The sequence below is a fragment of the Ovis canadensis genome, chromosome 6, assembly GCF_042477335.2.
Source record: "Ovis canadensis isolate MfBH-ARS-UI-01 breed Bighorn chromosome 6, ARS-UI_OviCan_v2, whole genome shotgun sequence".
In the NCBI taxonomy this organism is placed as follows: Eukaryota; Metazoa; Chordata; class Mammalia; order Artiodactyla; family Bovidae; genus Ovis; species Ovis canadensis.
The window spans coordinates 11,056,323-11,065,958 of record NC_091250.1 but is presented as its reverse complement, the minus strand read 5'-3'; positions in this window follow the sequence as shown (position 1 = coordinate 11,065,958).

Genomic DNA, 9,636 nt, shown 5'->3' with positions numbered 1-9,636 from the left:
ACCCGGAAATCACGTGGGCCCCACCCGGAAATCACGTGGGCCCCACCCGGAAATCACGTGGGCCCCACCCGGAAATCACGTGGGCCCCACCCGGAAATCACGTGGGCCCCACCCGGAAATCACGTGGGCCCCACCCGGAAATCACGTGGGCCCCACCCGGAAATCACGTGGGCCCCACCCGGAAATCACGTGGGCCCCACCCGGAAATCACGTGGGCCCCACCCGGAAATCACGTGGGCCCCACCCGGAAATCACGTGGGCCCCAGCCGGAAATCACGTGGGCCCCAACCGGAAATCACGTGGGCCCCACCCGGAAATCACGTGGGCCCCACCCGGAAATCACGTGGGCCCCACCCGGAAATCACGTGGGCCCCACCCGGAAATCACGTGGGCCCCACGGGGAAATCACGTGGGCCCCACCCGGAAATCACGTGGGCCCCACCCGGAAATCACGTGGGCCCCACCCGGAAATCACGTGGGCCCCACCCGGAAATCACGTGGGCCCCACGGGGAAATCACGTGGGCCCCACCCGGAAATCACGTGGACCCCACCCGGAAATCACGTGGGCCACAGCCGGAAATCACGTGGGCCCCAACCGGAAATCACGTGGGCCCCACCCGGAAATCACGTGGGCCCCACCCGGAAATCACGTGGGCCCCACCCGGAAATCACGTCGGCCCCACGGGGAAATCACGTGGGCCTTACGGGGAAATCACGTGGGCCCCACCCGGAAATCACGTGGGCCCCACCCGGAAATCACGTGGGCCCCACCGGGAAATCACGTGGGCCCCACCCGGAAATCACGTGGGCCCCACCCGGAAATCACGTGGGCCCCACCCGGAAATCACGTGGGCCCCACCCGGAAATCACGTGGGCCCCACCCGGAAATCACGTGGGCCCCACCCGGAAATCACGTGGGCCCCACCCGGAAATCACGTGGGCCCCACCCGGAAATCACGTGGGCCCCACCCGGAAATCACGTGGGCCCCACCCGGAAATCACGTGGGCCCCACCCGGAAATCACGTGGGCCCACCCGGAAATCACGTGGGCCCCAAACGGAAATCACGTGGGGCCCACCCGGAAATCAAGTGGGCCCCACCCGGAAATCACCTGGGCCCCACCCGGAAATCACGTGGGCCCCACCCGGAAATCACGTGGGCCCCACCCGGAAATCACGTGGGCCCCACCCGGAAATCACTTGGGGCCCACCCGGAAATCACGTGGGCCCCACCCGGAAATCACGTGGGCCCCACGGGGAAATCACGTGGGCCCCAACCGGAAATCACGTGGGCCCCACGCGGAAATCACGTGGGCCCCACCCGGAAATCACGTGGGCCCCACCCGGAAATCACGTGGGCCCCAGCCGGAAATCACGTGGGCCCCACGGGGAAATCACGTGGGCCCCACCCGGAAATCACGTGGGCCCCACCCGGAAATCACGTGGGCCCCACCCGGAAATCACGTGGGCCCCACCCGGAAATCACGTGGGCCCCACCCGGAAATCACGTGGGCCCCACCCGGAAATCACGTGGGGCCCACCCGGAAATCACGTGGGCGCCACCCGGAAATCACGTGGGCCCCACCCGGAAATCACGTGGGCCCCACCCGGAAAACACGTGGGCCCCACCCGGAAATCACGTGGGCCCCACCCGGAAATCACGTGGGCCCCACCCGGAAATCACGTGGGCCCCACCTGGAAATCACGTGGGCCCCACCCGGAAATCACGTGGGCCCCACCCGGAAATCACGTGGGCCCCACCCGGAAATCAGGTGGCCCCCACGGGGAAATCATGTGGGCCCCACCCGGAAATCACGTGGGCCCCACGGGGAAATCACGTGGGCCCCACCCGGAAATCACGTGGGCCCCACCCGGAAATCACGTGGGCCCCACCCGGAAATCCCGTGGGACCCACCCGGAAATCACGTGGGCCCCACGGGGAAATCACGTGGGCCCCACCCGGAAATCACGTGGGCCCCACCCGGAAATCACGTGGGCCCCACCCGGAAATCACGTGGGCCCCACCCGGAAATCACGTGGGGCCCACCCGGAAATCACGTGGGTCCCACCCGGAAATCACGTGGGCCCCACACGGAAATCACGTGGGCCCCACCCGGAAATCACGTGGGCCCCACCCGGAAATCACGTGGGGCCAACCCGGAAATCACGTGGGCCCCACCCGGAAATCACGTGGGCCCCACCCGGAAATCACGTGGGCCCCACCCGGAAATCACGTGGGCCCCACCCGGAAATCACGTGGGCCCCACCCGGAAATCACGTGGGCCCCACCCGGAAATCACGTGGGCCCCACCCGGAAATCACGTGGGCCCCACCCGGAAATCACGTGGGGCCCACCCGGAAATCACGTGGGCCCCACCCGGAAATCACGTGGGCCCCACACGGAAATCACGTGGGCCCCACCCGGAAATCACGTGGGCCCCACACGGAAATCACGTGGGCCCCACCCGGAAATCACGTGGGCCCCACGGGGAAATCACGTGGGCCCCACCCGGAAATCACGTGGGCCCCACGGGGAAATCACGTGGGCCCCACCCGGAAATCACGTGGGCCCCAGCCGGAAATCACGTGGGCCCCAGCCGGAAATCACGTGGGCCCCACGGGGAAATCACGTGGGCCCCACCCGGAAATCACGTGGGCCCCACCCGGAAATCACGTGGGCCCCACCCGGAAATCACGTGGGCCCCACCCGGAAATCACGTGGGCCCCACCCGGAAATCACGTGGGCCCCACCCGGAAATCACGTGGGCCCCAGCCGGAAATCACGTGGGCCCCACCCGGAAATCACGTGGGCCCCACCCGGAAATCACGTGGGCCCCACCCGGAAATCACGTGGGCCCCACGGGGAAATCACGTGGGCCCCACCCGGAAATCACGTGGGCCCCACCCGGAAATCACGTGGGGCCCACCCGGAAATCACGTGGGCCCCACCCGGAAATCACGTGGGCCCCACCCGGAAATCACGTGGGGCCCACCCGGAAATCACGTGGGCCCCACCCGGAAATCACGTGGGGCCCACCCGGAAATCACGTGGGTCCCACCCGGAAATCACGTGGGCCCCACCCGGAAATCACGTGGGCCCCACCCAGAAATCACGTGGGCCCCACACGGAAATCACGTGGGGCCCACCCGGAAATCACGTGGGCCCCAACCGGAAATCACGTGGGCCCCACCCGGAAATCACGTGGGCCCCACCCGGAAATCACGTGGGCCCCACCCGGAAATCACGTGGGCCCCACCCGGAAATCACGTGGTCCCCACGGGGAAATCACGTGGGCCCCACGGGGAAATCACGTGGGCCCCACCCGGAAATCACGTGGGCGCCACCCGGAAATCACGTGGGCCCCACCCGGAAATCAGGTGGGGCCCACCCGGAAATCACGTGGGCCCCACCCGGAAATCACGTGGGCCCCACCCGGAAATCACGTGGGCCCCACCCGGAAATCACATGGGCCCCACCCGGAAATCACGTGGGCCCCACCCGGAAATCACGTGGGCCCCACGGGGAAATCACGTGGGCCCCACCCGGAAATCACGTGGGCCCCACGGGGAAATCACGTGGGCCCCACCCGGAAATCACGTGGGCCCCAGCCGGAAATCACGTGGGCGCCAGCCGGAAATCACGTGGGCCCCACGGGGAAATCACGTGGGCCCCACCCGGAAATCACGTGGGCCACACCCGGAAATCACGTGGGCCCCACCCGGAAATCACGTGGGCCCCACCCGGAAATCACGTGGGCCCCACCCGGAAATCACGTGGGCCCCACCTGGAAATCACGTGGGGCCCACCCGGAAATCACGTGGGCGCCACCCGGAAATCACGTGGGCCCCACCCGGAAATCACGTGGGCCCCACCCGGAAAACACGTGGGCCCCACCCGGAAATCACGTGGGCCCCACCCGGAAATCACGTGGGCCCCACCCGGAAATCACGTGGGCCCCACCCGGAAATCACGTGGGCCCCACCCGGAAATCACGTGGGCCCCACCCGGAAATCACGTGGGCCCCACCCGGAAATCACGTGGGCCCCACGGGGAAATCACGTGGGCCCCACCCGGAAATCACGTGGGCCCCACCCGGAAATCACGTGGGCCACAGCCGGAAATCACGTGGGCCCCACCCGGAAATCACGTGGGCCCCACCCGGAAATCACGTGGGCCCCACCTGGAAATCACGTGGGCCCCACGGGGAAATCACGTGGGCCTCACGGGGAAATCACGTGGGCCCCACCCGGAAATCACGTGGGCCCCACGGGGAAATCACGTGGGCCCCACGGGGAAATCACGTGGGCCCCACGGGGAAATCACGTGGGCCGCACCCGGAAATCACGTGGGCCCCACGGGGAAATCACGTGGGCCCCACCCGGAAATCACGTGGGCCCCACCCGGAAATCACGTGGGCCCCACCCGGAAATCACGTGGGCCCCACCCGGAAATCACGTGGGCCCCACGGGGAAATCACGTGGGCCCCACGGGGAAATCACGTGGGCCCCACCCGGAAATCACGTGGGCCCCACCCGGAAATCACGTGGGCCCCACCCGGAAATCACGTGGGCCCCACCCGGAAAACACGTGGGCCCCACCCGGAAATCACGTGGGCCCCACCCGGAAATCACGTGGGCCCCACCCGGAAATCACGTGGGCCCCACCCGAATATCACGTGGGCCCCACCCGGAAATCACGTGGGCCCCACCCGGAAATCACGTGGGCCCCACCCGGAAATCACGTGGGCCCCACCCGGAAATCACGTGGGCCCCACGAGGAAATCTCGTGGGCCCCACCCGGAAATCACGTGGGCCCCACCCGGAAATCACGTGGGCCCCACCCGGAAATCACGTGGGCCCCAGCCGGAAATCACGTGGGCCCCACCCGGAAATCACGTGGGCCCCACCCGGAAATCACGTGGGCCCCACCCGGAAATCACGTGGGCCCCACCCGGAAATCACGTGGGCCCCACCCGGAAATCACGTGGGCCCCACGGGGAAATCACGTGGGCCCCACCCGGAAATCACGTGGGCCCCACCCGGAAATCACGTGGGCCCCACCCGGAAATCACGTGGGCCCCACCCGGAAATCACGTGGGCCCCACCCGGAAATCACGTGGGCCCCACCCGGAAATCACGTGGGGCCCACCCGGAAATCACGTGGGCGCCACCCGGTAATCACGTGGGCCCCACCCGGAAAACACGTGGGCCCCACCCGGAAATCACGTGGGCCCCACCCGGAAATCACGTGGGCCCCACCCGGAAATCACGTGGGCCCCACCCGGAAATCACGTGGGCCCCACCCGGAAATCACGTGGGCCCCACCCGGAAATCACGTGGGCCCCACCCGGAAATCACGTGGCCCCCACGGGGAAATCACGTGGGCCCCACCCGGAAATCACGTGGGCCCCACGGGGAAATCACGTGGGCCCCACCCGGAAATCACGTGGGCCCCACCCGGAAATCACGTGGGCCCCACCCGGAAATCCCGTGGGACCCACCCGGAAATCACGTGGGCCCCACGGGGAAATCACGTGGGCCCCACCCGGAAATCACGTGGGCCCCACCCGGAAATCACGTGGGCCCCACCCGGAAATCACGTGGGCCCCACCCGGAAATCACGTGGGCCCCACGGGGAAATCACGTGGGCCCCACGGGGAAATCACGTGGGCCCCACGGGAAATCACGTGGGCCCCACCCGGAAATCACGTGGGCCCCAGCCGGAAATCACGTGGGCCCCACCCGGAAATCACGTGGGCCCCACGGGGAAATCACGTGGGCCCCACGGGGAAATCACGTGGGCCCCACCCGGAAATCACGTGGGCCCCACCCGGAAATCACGTGGGCCCCACCCGGAAATCACGTGGGCCCCACCCGGAAATCACGTGGGCCCCACCCGGAAATCACGTGGGCCCCACCCGGAAATCACGTGGGCCCCACCCGGAAATCACGTGGGCCCCACGGGGAAATCACGTGGGCCCCACCCGGAAATCACGTGGGCCCCACGGGGAAATCACGTGGGCCCCACCCGGAAATCACGTGGGCCCCACCCGGAAATCACGTGGGCCCCACGGGGAAATCACGTGGGCCCCACCCGGAAATCACGTGGGCCCCACCCGGAAATCACGTGGGCCCCACCCGGAAATCACGTGGGCCCCACGGGGAAATCACGTGGGCCCCACCCGGAAATCACGTGGGCCCCACCCGGAAATCACGTGGGCCCCACCCGGAAATCACGTGGGCCCCACCCGGAAATCACGTGGGCCCCACCCGGAAATCACGTGGGGCCCACCCGGAGATCACGTGGGCCCCACCCGGAAATCACGTGGGCCCCAAACGGAAATCACGTGGGGCCCACCCGGAAATCAAGTGGGCCCCACCCGGAAATCACGTGGGCCCCACCCGGAAATCACGTGGGCACCAGCCGGAAATCACGTGGGCCCCACGGGGAAATCACGTGGGCCCCACCCGGAAATCACGTGGGCCCCATCCGGAAATCACGTGGGCCCCAGCCGGAAATCACGTGGGCCCCACGGGGAAATCACGTGGGCCCCACCCGGAAATCACGTGGGCCCCACCCGGAAATCACGTGGGCCCCACCCGGAAATCACGTGGGCCCCACCCGGAAAACACGTGGGCCCCACCCGGAAATCACGTGGGCCCCACCCGGAAATCACGTGGGCCCCAGCCGGAAATCACGTGGGCCCCACCCGGAAATCACGTGGGCCCCACGGGGAAATCACGTGGGCCCCACCCGGAAATCACGTGGGCCCCACCCGGAAATCACGTGGGCCCCAGCCGGAAATCACGTGGGCCCCACCCGGAAATCACGTGGGCCCCACCCGGAAATCACGTGGGCCCCACCCGGAAATCACGTGGGCCCCACCCGGAAATCACGTGGGCCCCACCCGGAAATCACGTGGGCACCACCCGGAAATCACGTGGGCCCCACGGGGAAATCACGTGGGCCCCACCCGGAAATCACGTGGGCCCCACCCGGAAATCACGTGGGCCCCACCCGGAAATCACGTGGGCCCCACCCGGAAATCACGTGGCGCCCACCCGGAAATCACGTGGGCCCCACCCGGAAATCACGTGGGCCCCACCCGGAAATCACGTGGGCCCCACCCGGAAATCACGTGGGCCCCACGGGGAAATCATGTGGGCCCCACCCGGAAATCACGTGGGCCCCACCCGGAAATCACGTGGGCCCCACCCGGAAATCACGTGGGCCCCACCCGGAAATCACGTGGGCCAGACGGGGAAATCATGTGGGCCCCACCCGGAAATCACGTGGGCCCCACCCGGAAATCACGTGGGCCCCACCCGGAAATCACGTGGGCCCCACCCGGAAATCACGTGGGCCCCACCCGGAAATCACGTGGGCCCCACCCGGAAATCACGTGGGCCCCACCCGGAAACCACGTGGGCCCCACCCGGAAATCACGGGGGCCCCACCCGGAAATCACGTGGGCCCCACCCGGAAATCACGTGGGCCCCACCCGGAAATCACGTGGGCCCCACCCGGAAATCACGTGGGCCCCACCCGGAAATCCCGTGGGACCACCCGGAAATCACGTGGGCCCCACGGGGAAATCACGTGGGCCCCACCCGGAAATCACGTGGGCCCCACCCGGAAATCACGTGGGCCACAGCCGGAAATCACGTGGGCCCCACCCGGAAATCACGTGGGCCCCACCCGGAAATCACGTGGGCCCCACGCGGAAATCACGTGGGCCCCACCCGGAAATCACGTGGGCCCCACGGGGAAATCACGTGGGCCTCACGGGGAAATCACGTGGGCCCCACCCGGAAATCACGTGGGCCCCACGGGGAAATCCCGTGGGCCCCACCCGGAAATCACGTGGGCCCCACGGGGAAATCACGTGGGCCCCACCCGGAAATCACGTGGGCCCCACGGGGAAATCACGTGGGCCCCACCCGGAAATCACGTGGGCCCCACGGGGAAATCACGTGGGCCCCACCCGGAAATCACGTGGGCCCCACCCGGAAATCACGTGGGCCCCACCCGGAAATCACGTGGGACCACCCGGAAATCACGTGGGCCCCACGGGGAAATCACGTGGGCCCCACGGGGAAATCACGTGGGCCCCACCCGGAAATCACGTGGGCCCCACCCGGAAATCACGTGGGCCCCACCCGGAAATCACGTGGGCCCCACCCGGAAATCACGTGGGCCCCACCCGGAAATCACGTGGGCCCCACCCGGAAATCACGTGGGCCCCACCCGGAAATCACGTGGGCCCCACCCGGAAATCACGTGGGCCCCACCCGGAAATCACGTGGGCCCCAGCCGGAAATCACGTGGGCCCCACGGGGAAATCACGTGGGCCCCACCCGGAAATCACGTGGGCCCCACCCGGAAATCACGTGGGCCCCACCCGGAAATCACGTGGGCCCCACCCGGAAATCACGTGGGCCCCACCCGGAAATCACGTGGGCCCCACCCGGAAATCACGTGGGCCCCACCCGGAAATCACGTGGGCCCCAGCCGGAAATCACGTGGGCCCCACGGGGAAATCACGTGGGCCCCACGGGGAAATCACGTGGGCCCCACCCGGAAATCACGTGGGCCCCACCCGGAAATCACGTGGGCCCCACCCGGAAATCACGTGGGCCCCACCCGGAAATCACGTGGGCCCCACCCGGAAATCACGTGGGCCCCACCCGGAAATCACGTGGGGCCCACACGGAAATCACGTGGGGCCCACCCGGAAATCACGTGGGCCCCACCCGGAAATCACGTGGGCCCCACCCGGAAATCACGTGGGCCCCACCCGGAAATCACGTGGGGCCCACACGGAAATCACGTGGGGCCCACCCGGAAATCACGTGGGCCCCACCCGGAAATCACGTGGGCCCCACCCGGAAATCACGTGGGCCCCACCCGGAAATCACGTGGGCCCCACCCGGAAATCACGTGGGCCCTAGCCGGAAATCACGTGGGCCCCACGGGGAAATCACGTGGGCCCCACGGGGAAATCACGTGGGCCCCACGGGGAAATCACGTGGGCCCCACCCGGAAATCACGTGGGCCCCACCCGGAAATCACGTGGGCCCCACCCGGAAATCACGTGGGCCCCACCCGGAAATCACGTGGGCCCCACCCGGAAATCACGTGGGCCCCACCCGGAAATCACGTGGGCCCCACCCGGAAATCACGTGGGCCCCACCCGGAAATCACGTGGGCCCCATGGGGAAATCACGTGGGCCCCACGGGGAAATCACGTGGGCCTCACCCGGAAATCACGTGGGGCCCACCCGGAAATCACGTGGGCCCCACGGGGAAATCACGTGGGCCCCACCGGGAAATCACGTGGGCACCACCCGGAAATCACGTGGGCCCCAGCCGGAAATCACGTGGGCCCCACCCGGAAATCACGTGGGCCCCACCCGGAAATCACGTGGGCCCCACCCGGAAATCACGTGGGCCCCACACGGAAATCACGTGGGGCCCACCCGGAAATCACGTGGGCCCCACCCGGAAATCACGTGGGCCCCACCCGGAAATCACGTGGGCCCCACCGGGAAATCACGTGGGCCCCACCCGGAAATCACGTGGGCCCCACCCGGAAATCACGTGGGCCCCACGGGGAAATCACGTGGGCCCCACCG